This window comes from Balaenoptera ricei, chromosome 11, assembly GCF_028023285.1.
Source record: "Balaenoptera ricei isolate mBalRic1 chromosome 11, mBalRic1.hap2, whole genome shotgun sequence".
NCBI classification, from domain to species: Eukaryota; Metazoa; Chordata; class Mammalia; order Artiodactyla; family Balaenopteridae; genus Balaenoptera; species Balaenoptera ricei.
In genome coordinates this window covers 21,764,061-21,779,683 of record NC_082649.1, presented here as the reverse complement: position 1 = coordinate 21,779,683, position 15,623 = coordinate 21,764,061, and the positions used below count along the sequence as shown (strand labels likewise).

Below are 15,623 nucleotides of genomic sequence, written 5' to 3'. Positions count from 1 at the left end.
GTCTCATGGAGTTTTCATTGTATCTACATGTACTATATACATGACATAAAATGATTAAGGTAAAGGGACTAAATGGCAGTGAGTTTTCTAAATTCAACTTGAATAGTAATTTATTGATTCTAAATATACTGTGAAGTATTAAGGATGTATAGAGTAATCACTAGAGCACCTACGGACAATGTTTAAATAAGCTGAAAGAAGGTAGGAGAAGAAACAAAGAACAAAAAATAAGGGAACAAACCATTAATAAACTATTAAATAGTAAATCTATATGCAAATTTATCAATAATAACATTAAATATACATTATCTAGACACATCCATAAAAATCAGAGATTGTCAGAATATACTAAAAATAAATATGCTGACCTTAAGAAACTCTTTTCAAAGGTGTTAATATGCGAGATTAAATGTCATAAACAAGATTAAAGTTACACAGGAGGTTGATAGTAAAGAACGGGAAAAGAGACACCACGCAAGCATTAATCAAAAAGAGCCAAAGTGGATATATTAATATCAGACAAAGTGGATTTCAAATTTCCAGTTATTAAGTGAGAAGTTACATAATGATAAGGTGTCAGCTCACCAACAAAATAAACTATCCTAAGTGTTTATGCCCCTGACCACCAAGCTTCAAAATTCATAAACCAAAGCTGATAAACTTGAAAAGAAAAATAGAGAACTCCACAGTTATCATTGTAGATGTCAACACTTCTCTCTCATTAATGTCAGATCTAGTAGTTAACTAAACAATACCATCCACCAATGGATCTAACTGACCTTATAGAGCAAAATCGCAATGTAGGTAGAAAGAAGGGCCAAAGAGTTGAGAGAAAAGCAAGATCATTTCAAAACTAAGAAATCAAGAATGGTCAGAGTGAAGCCGAGGGACGTTATGAACATAAATATTTTTAAAAGCGTTATCTAGCTGTAAATGCCAGGGAGACTGAAAGTGTGAAACCGGAAGTGGATTGTCCCTTGTCTCTATATATCCTTCTAGCTCCAGATGTCTGGGTGGTCAGATTCCTTCTGAATCACCTGAGCCTACTGCCCTGCACAGAGCAGCTCCCCAGTGAATATGTACTGACTGAATGGAAAGGAAGGGATAGATTCAAGAGAGCTTCACGAAATAATGTTCAGATTTGTTAATAATGTTCAAGGGATGTGGGTTTTGAAGGAAGAGAATGGGCCAAAGTTGACTTGGAAGGCTAAGCCCAAAAGGCCAGCACAGTGGAGGCTGGGAATTAGATAGTTAGGGAATACATGAATGGGCTACTGTGGAGAAGAACAGGCAGAGAGATCATGAGATGGAGCAGAAAAATAAGATCACAATTTGGAATCTAATAATCTGTTTCTCAATTCAGGCTTTACTGCTTAGAAGAAATATTACTTAACTTCTCTGAGCTGCCAACATATCTGGAAAATGCAAATTATGATACATAGTTGTTGTCAAAATTCAACTGGAATACACAAAATAATCTCCATAAATCTCTTAGTCTAATTAATGGCACAAAAGGCTGGAAAAAAAAAAAAAAAACAGGGAGGTTTTTTGTTAAGTTCAGTTTGTAATTTTTATAAAGAGAATGTCTCCAGTTGTATCAATGCAAGCGGAGATGTAGAATGAGACAGAAGTATGAACTGTAGACAAATTTGAGGAGTATTCATTCACTCAGTCAGTGAACTAATATTAACTGGGTACCTCCTAAGTTTCTTTTTAACATAAGGTACCAAGGAAAGTGTTAAGAGGGGTTGGGATCTCTGAGTGAGGGAAGAGGCAGATCTCTGGAACACAAGAGGGGAAAAGAGCAGCAAAAGACAGGTATGATTGTTCCTGGTCTTGCTGTCCAGAGTGTCCAAGACCTCTGGGTCTACGCTGGAAAGGTGCGGACTCCTCCGTTTCAGAATGTAGAATCCATCAGGTGCTTAGGTGCTTATAAGGAATATTTTCAAAGAACATTGATTACATTCTTTAAAAGCTGGAAACTGATAGACATGCCTGGAAAATGTTATTTCATATTTTAAGTAGAATGTGGGAACTTAAGCTTGTGTTCCTTCTTAGCACAGTTGGCAGTGCGTCAGTCTTATAATATGAAGGTCCGGAGTTCGAGCCTCCGAGAGGGCAAAGCAGTTCACCTGTCTTATGTTGCTAAAAAGAAAAGGTATGTAGACTGTACCAAAACAAACAAACAAAAAAACAAAGTAAAATGATCAAATGCTGCCAGCTAAGCTTTGATAAATTATCCAATTTTTGCTCAGGAGGGTGAAACCAGATTTCAGGTTTGTTGCACTTCCCCGTAACTTCTGTAAAATCATTGGTGAAGTAATTTAGATCACACCAGAAAATACAAGCTATATCATATTTTTGTGTTTTCTTCTCCCTCAGATGGAAGAAGCCAGGGAAATTTCTCTTCCAAATTGGTGCTGTGAAGGTCGCCTAACAGCAGTTAAGCAGTGAGGATGTGTAAAATTATTTATTCTTTTAATCATGCAACCAATAATTCTTGTTAGTGGACTCTTCTGGGTGCAGTGATTCAAGAGTGAATAAAACCCCCTAATTCCCTTCCTCATGGAGCTATACCCCTCCATCTTCTGCTTCTTCTAGAGTGGCAGGATCCAAGGAGCTTGAGGATTTGATTAATGAGGTTTGTGAGGGTTCTTACACTAGGTAAACTATAACTCTTTGACATTCTGTGAGCTTGGAAGCTGGAGGGAGAAAGCGGAGACAGTGGTCACATCTGGAATGCTGACAGTGTAGACAGTGTAGTAGCCTTTTCAGGATAATAAAATATCTTGAAACCACTTTATTCTTTGCGGAACCAGTGACAGTATGGTGACATATATGATTATGGGTTGTAGGATTCCAACTTTGCCCAGTTGATTTTCTTTTAAAATGTGAAAGAGAAGTGATGTTCTGTTTTACTTCTTATACACATGTTACCAAAATGATACCCAGAGATGGATTTCTGAAGGTTAGCTTGTCTAGAGCTTGCTTCCTAAAGATCAGACCGTGCTGTTTCTTCCCCTTAAGGGCTCAAGGAAGGGAGGCATCTTCAGGCTGGAGAAAGCACCGCAGTGGTTACGAGGGGATTACCTCTTTCCATCTGCTGCCTCTCTGAGCCTTTGAGAGAAGGATGACCACCACTGGGGACTTGGAATACAGGCTACGAAAGAATGAAAAAAAAATCCTTTTTCAGCACCATATGCTAAAAATTGTACTAAATGTTTATTAATTTTATGGAAGTTGTTTGATTTAGGCTTTGCAGTTCATCCAAATATCATTATTCCCATTTTACAGATAAAATTGAAGCTCAGAGTACTTGAACCATTTTTTTCTCAGTTCGAATGGCTGTATGGAGCAAAACCGGAAGTGGAAAACTGATTTTTTTTTTCCTATATTAAAATGTAGGCTTTTCCTTTAGCCCTGTGCATAGTCTTATCACTTTTTCTCCAGACCAATTCATTCATTAATTCATTATTAAAACAAATACTTATAAATGAGTGGATTTAATCTTCCACGCATCAGATATTAATTCAAAATCACTTGTGTCTACCACCCAGGTTCAAGTATTCTATACATGGCTTTGACACTTTCTTCTCCCTCAAAATCTCTACATCCAGTGTCTTGACACATACTCAAATACTGTAGATCCTTCCTGGATAACCTCTCCAGAATCTTTCTTTTTCCTCTCACGCATCTATGCCTTTATCCATTCTATGTTTATGGAGAATGTATTCTGTACCAGACAGTGTACTGGGCTGGAGATGCAGAAAGACTCATGCTACTGCTAATCTCAGGAGCTAAAAGAATAAACCTCGATTCTTTAATATCTTATAACTTCTTTTTCTCTCTCTCTAATTCTAGTTTCTCTGTTTCCTGCCTATTTGGCATTCAAAATAAAAGCGTTTCATAAAATGTTTTGATTTTAAAGCCATGTGCCTGGATTTTTTTTCAAAGGTTCTTAAGCCTCCACAATTTTCTCCCTAGTGTATCTTCATGTGTCCAGGCTTTTCAATCACTGTTTCCCTCCATGTCTATTTTACACACACACACGCACACACACACTCCACTCCACTCCAACTAAACAGGTAATTGCTGAACACAGGAATTCCTACCTCCATGCCTGTTCCTTCCACCCTGTTCACTCTTCATCTTCACCCCTCAATGTCCCTATTTTATATCTTCTCTCTGATATGATCTCGCTTCCTATTTCCGATGGGTCTTGCTTGTAATAGTTTGTAGTTTGGGGTTATTCTCTCACACGGTGTAGATGTGAAACCTTTCATGACCCGCCTCAGCAAGAATTGAATAAATATGCCGGGAAAGAAACGCAGCATGAGTTTCCGTAGTGTAGTGGTTATCACGCTCGCCTAACACGCGAGAGGTCCTCGGCTCGAAACCGAGCGGAAACAACTGGTGTTTCTTTTGCCTTCCACCATCTGGGAAAAAATCAGTGTACCACCTGCCCTAAAAGGGACAAGTGATCATCCAACTTCTTTTGGTTTGTTGTTTCGGTCTCCTTTTCAAGACACAGATAATCATCCTGAGATAGTCTTGTCGCATTAGCCAACTGTTCTGGGTGACTCCTCCCAAGTGAGACGTGTTCTCTTCTGTCCCAGAAAATCTGAAACGTGAACTTCTGGGGTATCAAACTTTTCCCATGGCTACTTTCTTTTCTTAGCGGAGGAATAGGTACCAACCGCGCTCTTGCTTTGGGGCATCTTTGAGAAGATGTGCCTTTAGTCTAAATTCTGGTTTCGCCTTAATGGCCTTGACATTTCCTGAAGTTTGGGCCTACCAAAAGAGCGAATAATGAAGTACTCTGAAAAACTGAAGGAGGAAGGGGAGTGGGGGAGGGGGAAAAAGAAAAAGAGATTGAACTTGCTGTAGGGGAGTTAGCTCAAGTGGTAGAGCGCTCGCTTAGCATGCGAGAGGTAGTGGGATCGATGCCCACATTCTCCAAATTTTACTCTTTCTACCGAGGAGTGCCAATCTTCCAGCCTGTAGTAAGAAATGAGAAAATTAGACACTTTGGACTCTTCCTTGGGCAAGTTCAAGGCAGGGCAGCGCTGGCTCTACTGGCCTTCGGTATGTACAGATACTTTCAGCCTATAATTTGTTTTGTTTCTTCAGAATAGCTGGTCATCTAAAGGGATATGCCCAATTCGTCCTTTTATTCCTGTTTCTTCCTGCAACTTGGCCACAAGGAGGCACAGTCCTGAGAAGCTCAGGACAGAGCGGGGTTCAATAAAGCCGCAGCTTTCTTATCAGGGACTGAAACCGAGTGTCCCAAGTAACCAGAAGATATCGAGAAAGACACTGTGGAAAGCAAACACGTGAAGTTATTAGTGAATTTCTGGATGAACCCATGATCTACGTATAAGTGACTCAGGTCCTAAACAACATAAACTTTGAGAACTGAAGTGATAGCGCACTGCCCAAGTCCACACTGGTCACTGGATTGCACACACTCCAGAGATCTCCAAATAGCATCAGAAAGGCTTTGGAAATGGATTGGACTATGAAACCACAACACACAGAAGGCTGGTTGGTACTTGGAACTTGAACACAAGGCAGTCAATTGACTGCAAAAACAAAAGTAGTAATATTCTCCATAAAATTTGAACAAGACACAAAGTCTGATGCAAAAATGGCCAGGTTATAATCCAACATTATTCAGCAAATGAAGAACCAAGAAAATTGGTTAACTGACTTGGAAAAGAGAATCAACAGATATCAATACTGAGATGACACAGATGTTGAAATCTTCTAATAAATACTTTGAAGTAGTGATTATTCAGTGCTCTGAGAATTAGGGGTGAGAACTGTTTGAAATGAATTGAATGTTAGAAAGTCTTAGCAAAAAAATGGGACATATAAGTCCAAATTGAAACTTCAGAACTGAAAATGTATTAACCAAAATTATAAACAACAATGCCTCAATGGATTGTCCTAATAGCAGACAATGACTGAGAAAAAGTCAGTGAATGTGAAGATAGACAATAGTAACTATCCAGTCTAAATGACAGAGTGAAAAGTATATTTTAAAGGATGGCTGGTGCTTCAGGGACAAATTGGAAAATAACAAAGATCTTATATTCACATCATTGGAGACACAAAACAAGAGGAGAGAGAGGACCTTGAAAAAAGGGGAAATTTTTTTTGAATTTCCAAATTTGAAAACTTTCCAAATTTGGCAAAAGACCTAAACCAGATTCAAAACGTTCAGTAAACTTGAAGCAGGATATACTCCTATAAATCCACACCCAGACATGTTACTATTAAACTGCTGAAAACCAAAGGAAAAAAATAAAAATTTCTTGAAAGCAACCCGAGGAAAACTAAAGGCAAACTGCGATCTGAATGGTTTTGGAGTTCTCATCAGAAACCACAGAGGCCATAAAGAAATGACATGACTTTCTTAAATGTTGAAAGAATAGACCAGAATGCTGATATAGCAAAAATATCATTCAGACAAAGAGCTGAAAAATACATTTTGATTTGAAGGTAAACTGAGATAATCCATTGCCAGCAGAAGTGCTAGAAAAAAGTAAAGTGTGAGACAAGAAAAATGATACCAGAAGGACACTTGGAACAGCATGATTGAACAATAGCAGAGCTAGGAAAGATCTGGGTAAAAATGACAGACTGTTATTCTCTTGAGTTCTTTAAAGTATGTTTGATGATTGAAAGTGAAAATTACAACACTGTCTCATAGAGTTTCATTATATCTACATGTACTTTATACATAACATAAAGGCCTTATGGCAAAGATACATAATTGTGGTATAGGTTTCTATACTCAACTTGAAAGGTAATTTATTGATTCTAAGTATGCTGTGAGATGTTAAGGATGTATAGGGTAATCACTAGACCACCTACTAACAATGCTTAAATAAGTCAAATGAAGGTAGGAAGGAAGAGGAACAAAGAAATATGAAAAACAAAGGGAACAAACCCTTAATAAATTATTAAATAGTAAATCTGTATTCAAACTTATTAGTAACTATATTACATGAGTTTCTTATAGTCAGTATATTTATTTTTTACTAGTTATCCATTTTATACATATTAGTGTATATATATCAGTCCCAATCTCCCAATTCATCCCACCACCACCCCCAGTATGTTTATTTTTTAATAATTCTGACAATCTAGACACGTCAGACTGTACTAAAAATAAATATGCTGACGGAATTGCTTCTCAGCATTTTCTGCTGTGAAGTTTTTGCATATCTCTGTCTATCTCCAGGAACCTCTAAAACAAAAGAGGAAAAACTATCCAAGTTTTGTGTGTAGCACATGAGAATGGCCTCTTTGTTTCCTTTTATGATTTTGAAGGGTTTCTAAAGTTATTGCTCAGGACCGGCATTACAGTTGAAATACAGAGGCAGGGACGGTAATCATGGGGTCCTAGGCAGATGGGTAAGCATCTCGTTAAGGACAGACTTCCCAACACTCTCTTTCTTCCCCCTCTTCCTGCGTGAATTCATTTTCTATAAATTCCACTGGGCGTCAGAACCTTCCTTTGCCCGACTCTCTGGCTCTTTGTCATCCCCTCCCCGACCGGCATCTACTAGGAGACCTTAGACCCGCAAGTCCCCTCGTAATCTAGCTTCTCTAGGTCCCCGTCATTGGCCATTTAATTAACTTTTCACCAGTAAAATTAACTTATCTCGGCTTCTATAACAAGGGGTTGAGGACCCACCCGACATACAGCACCGCGCATTGCTGTGATGGAAAATGACCAGCCCAGCCTTGCACAGACCTTCTTCCTCTTTGAGCATCTATCTCTGCCTGCTCCGAGATCCCCCATCTCTCTTCCACTGTTTTCCTCCACCGGCTACAAAGTTGGAGTGTCAGTTAAGACATCGCCAGCCCTGTCATGTGTGGAACCATACGAGGAAAAAAATCAGAAAGATTCGATTTATTACACTTCCAATATTTCAATGTCCAATATTTCCCTGTCTTCTACGGGCTCATAAAAAAAATTTTTAAGGCACCCGCCCCCCCCAAAAAAGTCAATGTTTTCTATATCTGTATTGAGCTGTAGTCAACTGGGAAGTTGCTGTTACCGACCAAGAGGGCAAGGAGATGCACAGCCGAAGACCACGGGCGTAGACCCTGCAGGCACCAGCCAGAGAAGTTAGTGAAGTACAACTTCTGCCCTATTGGCTATTTTGAGCACGTGGTTATTTCGGCACTAGAAGTTTTATGCCCCGCGTGCTTTTTCAGGACTAGTCTAGAGTCCCAAGCGTCACCGCCCTCAAGGCAGAGCTTCTCCAGAACCCCTCGGGAAACAGCCGTTGTGCGGAGCGGCGAGCGCGTGTCTACTGGGGACCCTAACGGTTATTGTAGGAAAACTCTGGCTCCGATACCATCTCACTTCTTGATACTTAAGAGCAGAAGAAACTACGTCCCAGAGGTAAATAAGTGCAAAAACAAAGAAAACGAACAAGCCGAAGAAGAGAAAGCATGCCTTCTCTGAGGCTCGAACTCAGGACCTTCAGATTATGAGACTGACGCGCTGCCCACTGCGCTAAGAAGGCGCTCGGACATTTTATTTCGCGAGACTGTAAAGGAATTATCTAATTTCTTTCCCTCGAAACGGACTACTTTCTGGATTTTCAGTTTTCTTGGTCCAGAGTTACTGGCTATCCAAGATATTTCCAAATATCTAGATTCCTTTCTAGCCCCGCGCTCAAAGGAGCTTCATACCTGGAAACTAGTGTATCCACTGAACAATTGTGCCTGACCTCTGGTTGGTGCTGTCCTTATTTTCTAATCATCTGGATTGTCGTTCCCTCAGTTATCATTCGATTTTTTACCATCCATAGTCTCCTCTGTTGGAATAGTAGACTCTCACCAAATAGTAGTTGGATGAATGCATAACTCCCAAACATATCTGCAGTCTACACTTACGTGTCTTCATTTAAATCTACATTTCCACCTATGTTGCCTGAGATATTCCACTCAGTATATCACAAACTGATTTTGTAAGTCTGCATGTTTTCTTCACTTCTATGTACCAAAAATCCTATTAAAGATTCTATTCACTCAATTTCATTTAGTCCAATTTAATTTTTTGCCATAAATCTATACATCATTATCCACATTTTACTGATGAAACTGAGGCTCAGTAGAATCAGATTCACAGCTGCTAAATGGCAAAGCCAGATGCTGAAAGCAGATTTTGCTGATTACAAAAAGTGTGCTTTCTTCACTCTAGACTATGTTCTTTCCACCATTCTTCCCCACATCACCACATTCACTCGTTACACAAATATGTATAGAATTATGAGTTCTTCAGTCCATTCAACAGACATTAATTCACAACCTGCCATGTGCCTGGCACCTGAGTTCAAAGCTTCCAAGACAGCCTTGACCTTTTGTCCCTCAAATCCTGACAAATACCTTAGACTATCAGTGCTCAAAGTGTGGTGTCCAGACCCATGGGGGTTCTTTTTTTTTTTTTTTTTTTTTTTCTCTTGTAACATTCTTTATTTTAAAGTCTATTTTATCTGATATGAGTATAGCTACTCCAGCTTTCTTTTGATTTCCATTTGCATGGAATATCTTTTTCCATCCCCTCACTTTCAGTCTGTATGTGTCCCTAGGTCTAAAGTGGGTCTCTTGTAGACAGCATATATATGGGTCTTGTTTTTGTATCCATTCAGCCAGTCTATGTCTTTTGGTTGGGGCATTTAATCCATTCACGTTTAAGGTAATAATCGATATGTATGTTCCTATGACCATTTTCTTAATTGTTTTGGGTTTGTTTTTGTAGGTCCTTTTCTTCTCTTGTGTTTCCCACTTAGAGAAGTTCCTTTAGCATTTGTTGTAGAGCTGGTTTGGTGGTGCTGAATTCTCTTAGCTTTTGCTTGTCTGTAAAGCTTTTGATTTCTCCATCAAATCTAAATGAGATCCTTGCTGGGTAGAGTAATCTTGGTTGTAGGTTCTTCCCTTTCATCACTTTAAGTATATCATGCCACTCCCTTCTGGCTTGCAGAGTTTCTGCTGAGAAATCAGCTGTTAACCTTATGGGAGTTCCCTTGTATGTTATTTGTCGTTTTTCCCTTACTGCTTTCAATAATTTTTCTTTGTCTTTAATTTTTGCCACTTTGATTACTATGTGTCTCGGCGTGTTTCTCCTTGGGTTTATCCTGTATGGGACTCTCTGCGCTTCCTGGACTTGGGTGGCTATTTCCTTTCCCATGTTAGGGAAGTTTTCGACTATAATCTCTTCAAATATTTTCTCTGGTCCTTTCTCTCTCTCTTCTCCTTCTGGGACCCCTATAATGCGAATGTTGTTGCGTTTAATGTTGTCCCAGAGGTCTCTTAGGCTGTCTTCATTTCTTTTCATTCTTTTTTCTTTAGTCTGTTCCGCGGCAGTGAATTCCATCATTCTGTCTTCCAGGTCACTTATCCGTTCTTCTGCCTCAGTTATTCTGCTATTGATTCCTTCTAGTGTAGTTTTCATTTCAGTTATTGTATTGGTCATCTCTGTTTGTTTGTTCTTTAATTCTTCTAGGTCTTTGTTAATCATTTCTTGCATCTTCTCAATCTTTGCCTCCATTCTTATTCCAAGGTCCTGGATCATCTTCACTATCATTATTCTGAATTCTTTTTCTGGAAGGTTGCCTATCTCCACTTCATTTAGTTGTTTTTCTGGGGTTTTATCTTGTTCCTTCATCTGCGACATAGCCCTCTGCCTTTTCATCTTCTCTATCTTTCTGTAACTGTGGTTTTTGGTCCACAGGCTGCAGGATTATAGTTTTTCTTGCTTCTGTTGTCTGCCCTCTGGTGGTTGAGGCTATCTAAGAGGCTTGATGGGAGGCTCTGGTGGTGGGTAGAGCTGACTGTTCCCCATGGGGGTTCTGAGACACTTTCAGGGTATCTGTGAGGCCAACAATTTTTTCATAATTATCAAGGCTTTATTTGCTATGAAAAAAAAAATCCGACGGTGCAAAAACGGCAGCGCATAAAGCTTCTGGTGCCTGCTATGGATCGAGGCAGTGACATCAAGCTGTGCTAGCCGCCACTGTGTCTATCTGCCACACACTCAGAAAAAAAAAAAACGTATTTTACTTAAGAATATCCTTGATGGAGCAGTAAAAAATATTTACTAACTCTCACCCTTAAGTACATGTCTTTTTAATAATTTGTGTGAATAAATGAGAAGTGCAGAAAAAGCCCTTCAGCTGTGCACCACAGTAGAATGATTATCTCTAAGAAAAGCATTTGGGTGACTTTTGCATTGTGAACTGTTCTAGTTATAGGTTTTGTTTTGTTTTTTTTTCATGAACACCACTTTTATTTGAAAGAAGTAACAGACAAAACTATGACATATTCAGGCATTTTCTCAAGAATAAAAAAATTCAGCCTGTCACTTCAAAGAAAATAACTGACAGAATTTGTTTGCAATGATAAAATATTAGCCTTCAAGTGAAAATTAGCATTTAGGAAACTTCATGAATTTACAGCTTCCCAATATTTAGAGATGTTTCTGATGAGATTGGTGATGGTATCAATGAATGTTCTTTTCTGTTTGTTTGATATTGTATACTGAAACGTTTCAACATTTGGAAGAACTATATATCTCAGTGGACCAATATAACCAAGTTGTTACCAAATCACACATGGGTAAAAGATCCATTCAAAGTTAGCAATAAGGCATCAGATTCTACTTTACAACCAACCATAAAGAAGGTACTGCCTGTCAAGTATTGGTGTAAAATCAAAGAAGGATGTCCACAATTACCTGAAAAGGCTATTAAAATACCCTTTCCTTTTCTAACAGCATATCTGTATGAAGCCAAACTTTCTTCATATGCTTGAAACAAAACATTATATATCAAGATTTTTTTGAATGTGGAAGCAGATATAAAAATCTGTCTTCTATTAAACCAGTCATTAAAGAGAGTTTAAAATTATATAGTTATTTTCCATAAAATTATATTACTTATGATAACATCTAGTAGGTTGATCATGTTATTTTAAAAATCAAATAAACATTTTAAATCTTAACATAATAAGTATTGACAGATAAAATTCACAAAGATCTTTGGGTTTCATTATAAAGTTTTTAAGAGTGTGATGAGTCCTGACACCAGAAAGCTTGAGAAGTACTACACTAGATTATTTTTTACAGAACCTCTCTTGAATCTCCCTCTTCCTTTTCATTCCATCATTCATTCTACTCATAATTATTGAGGACGTGTTCTGTGCCAGGCATGGGGAGTCAGAGGCAATTGGGCAACCCCGACCTCAGGAGCTGACAGGATAAACAAAGGCCCCGTTCCCATACTCTCAAACTTCCTCATTCTCTCAGCTAAAAACAGCCTCTTAAATATATCATTTTGATAATGTAAGCCTTCTGCTCTGTATTAATTTGCTAGAGATGCCATAACAAAATACCACAGACTGGGTGGCTTAAACAACAGAAATTTTTCTCACAGTTCGGGAGGCTACAAGTTCAAAATCAAGGTGTCGGCAGGTCTGGTTTCTTCTCAGGCCCCTTGACTTGCAGATGGCCACCTTCTTGCTGTGTCCTCATATGGTCTTTCCTCTGGGCACATGTCTGGGCACATAGTTTCACTATGATGTAACTGGCTATGGATTTCTTTTTATATTTCCAGCTTTTGATGAATTGGACTTCTTGAATCTTTTCTCTCCTATAAATCCTGAAGTAATAGGTAAAAAATTCTCATGTATTATGTGTTCAGTTTTTCATTGTGGATCTCACACCCAGCCTCCTCTCCTGTAGATAGAAGTTATCACAATTGTCACTGAACATGCCAGTGTTCAGTCAGATGACCATCCCTGATAATCAGCAGAAAAGAACTGATGGAGGCATAGCCAAGAGTTAGAAATGTTTGAATACTAAAGAGCATTAACTTATTGCTTAAAATGAAATCCATATAGAAGAAAGTAACAAAACCTCCCCAGATTATATTACCATCAGAAGCAGCCTCCTCAAATGAATAGCAAATATAAATTCTAGAGCTTTAAATGATAATGCTGGCAAGGGGTGACATCAGCAAGATGGCAAAATAGAAAGCCTTGTTCCCTGACAGAGACACCAACTTAACATCAATATATGGTCCAAAAAGCTTTTATGAGAGCTCCAGAAACCAGTTGAGAAGTTGCAGTACCCCAAGTACTGCAAAGCCAAGAATGGCTACATTGAAATGAATAAATAAAACCATTGCATTCTACCCACTGTAGACTTTCCTCCAAGCTGACAGAGCCCAGCAAGGTCAGGAGAAAATGCCCAACTTATTGTTTCCCTCTTGGGAAGGAAAGGAAAGAATGGAACATATGTCCAACATTTTGGTTTTCGGGGGGGTGCAGGGGAGGCTGCCCAAGGGACTAGTTTCTGTCTCACGTGATTACGAGCACTGACACGGAACCATCATACTTCGGAGGCCTGGGGCCACAGAGAACACCAGAGAGTTTGGCAGCTTGTGGCAGCTCCACAGAACCTGCAGCACCACAGATAAACACCAGAGGGAGCAAGAGACTATGAGCGCCAGAAAAAGAATCTGCTGTGGAATGCCTCTAGTGTATTTTTCAGTTCAGTTATTGTATTCTTCAGCTCTATGACTTCTGTTTGGTACTTTCTTATATTTTCTATGTCTTTGTTGAGGTTTTCATTGCGTTCATCCATTCTTCTCCCAAGCTTGCTGATCATCTTTATGACTATTACTTTAAACTCTTTATCAGGTAAATTACTTATTCCTTTTTACTGGGTCTGCCCCCCGCCCCCAGAGGTTTTATCTTGTTTTCTCCTTTAGAACATATTCCTCTGTTTTCTCATTTTGCTACTCGGTGTTTTTTCTATATATTACATAAAACAGCCCTTTCCTAGTCTTGAAGGAGTGGCCTCACGTGGATGAACCTTATCTTCAACCTTGCCCTAGCTCTTTTTTTCACACATAAAGACATTTATTTCTTGGAATTATTCTTGTGGTTGCGTGGACTGGCAGGTTTGAATTCTGTTGGGTTTACTTTTGCTTTTTTTTTTTTTTTGCTCGTGTTTTAGATGTCATACCTAGACTCATTCTTTGACCTCTTCAGCTGGCTCAGCCCTGGCATTTGGGGTTCCTAGCTGAGCACCAGGCTCCAGGGAGGACTGGTCATACTCCTGGGTGTAGTTCTCTTAGTGAACCTGGTAAAGTGCTCTCTCAAAAGGACAGAAAGTCTCTGCCAGTGAGCTGCATCTGCACAGGTTGTTCAGGGAACCCAATGGACCCAGTTATGCTTCCAAATTTGAGGTAGACTAGGGTCCTACCAGATCTGACATGCTTTATCTATTGTTTCAGTAGATTTGGGGTGGATTCTTGAGAAAGGCAGTCTCGTGTGCACAGTCTTTCAGCCCCTGCTTGGTCAGATAAGAATGGGCCTTGTGCCTGGAACACATCCTTACCAAGAGATAAAGAGCCCACACAGTCTGTGCCAGGCTTATTGCCTTATGTGGGAATCTATTTCCCTGTTTCATAATGTGTACTCCTTTGTTCTGCTTAAGCACATGCATCAGTGACCCTCAGGCATGCTCCCAGCTTCCAGTATTTCAGACCCCACGGGAAAGGGGTTGTGGTCCTCCTACTGTGGCATGAGAGGGGTGTGCATAGCTGCTGTGGGGACCTGCTAGACATGGGGGACGGACACACATATTAAAGCTGACCTTGCTCTGTCTCTTCGCTGTGTAAGTAAAGTGTTGTTCCATCCTGTGCTTGACTGTGTTGTGTTTTCCCTGGTGACTCTGATAGCAAGATGCAGTGAGCAGACTTGTTTGGACTTCTATTTCTGGTGGTTGGCAATAATGATGAACTTTGTTACCCTCCAAGTCGTTAGAGTCCTCCCCTGACATGAGCAATCAGTACAGGAGGAACCTGTGAATATATTACCATGATGGCAAAAAGGACTTTGCGGATGTGATCAAGTTTACAACCTTGAGATGGGGAGATCATCCGGGTGAGCCCAATCTAATCACATGAGTCCTTAAGAGTGGAGAAAGTTTCCTGGCTGTAGTCAGAGAGTTTTGCAATGACAGAAGACTTGGAGAGATGTGACATAAGAGGAAATTGGTCCTTCATTGCAGGCTTTGGAGATGGAAGAAGAAGGCTATGAGCCAAAAGCTGCAGGAAACCTAGAAGCTGGAAAGAGTGAGGAAGCAGATTCTCCAGAAAGGAACGCAGCACTGCAAACACCTTGATTTTAACCCAGTGTGCCCTCAATTAGACTTCTGAACTACAGAACTGTAAGATAAGAAATTTGTATTGTTTAATCCACTAAGTACATGGTAATTTGTTACAGGAGCCTTAAAGAACTGACTCACAGCCCTTTCAGGGAATACAAAGGATTCTACAATCATGTCTCTCTTGAGAACTGCCACTTCTTTCATTCAGAGCAATTTTGGGGCATGATGTCCGTCACATGCATAGCCCCTCGGTTAGTGTCTGATACATATTAGCTGAATGAGTAAATTAAAACTGTTTGCACCAATTGTGTTCAGGCTGTGTACCTAGATCATTGGCTAGGCTGATGTTGAGTTAATACATAATTGTTCTCTAAAAAGAAGAGCCTATGTATTAGCTTACAAAACAATCTGTTGAGCCCTAACT

General features: G+C 39.5%; 4 non-coding genes across 4 annotated transcripts; 3 read left to right on the top strand and 1 right to left on the bottom strand.

Annotated features, from left to right (window-relative positions):
- The first annotated feature begins 2,048 nt into the window (after positions 1-2,048).
- TRNAI-UAU (transfer RNA isoleucine (anticodon UAU)) lies at positions 2,049-2,121 on the top strand. Its single transcript has one exon. It is a non-coding gene; the product is annotated as a tRNA-Ile (tRNA).
- Positions 2,122-4,336: 2,215 nt separating this feature from the next.
- Positions 4,337-4,409, top strand: TRNAV-AAC (transfer RNA valine (anticodon AAC)). The gene has a single exon. It is a non-coding gene; the product is annotated as a tRNA-Val (tRNA).
- A 477-nt stretch (positions 4,410-4,886) lies between these two features.
- TRNAA-AGC (transfer RNA alanine (anticodon AGC)) lies at positions 4,887-4,959 on the top strand. Its single transcript has one exon. It is a non-coding gene; the product is annotated as a tRNA-Ala (tRNA).
- A 3,514-nt stretch (positions 4,960-8,473) lies between these two features.
- Positions 8,474-8,546, bottom strand: TRNAM-CAU (transfer RNA methionine (anticodon CAU)). Its single transcript has one exon. It is a non-coding gene; the product is annotated as a tRNA-Met (tRNA).
- Positions 8,547-15,623: the final 7,077 nt, after the last annotated feature.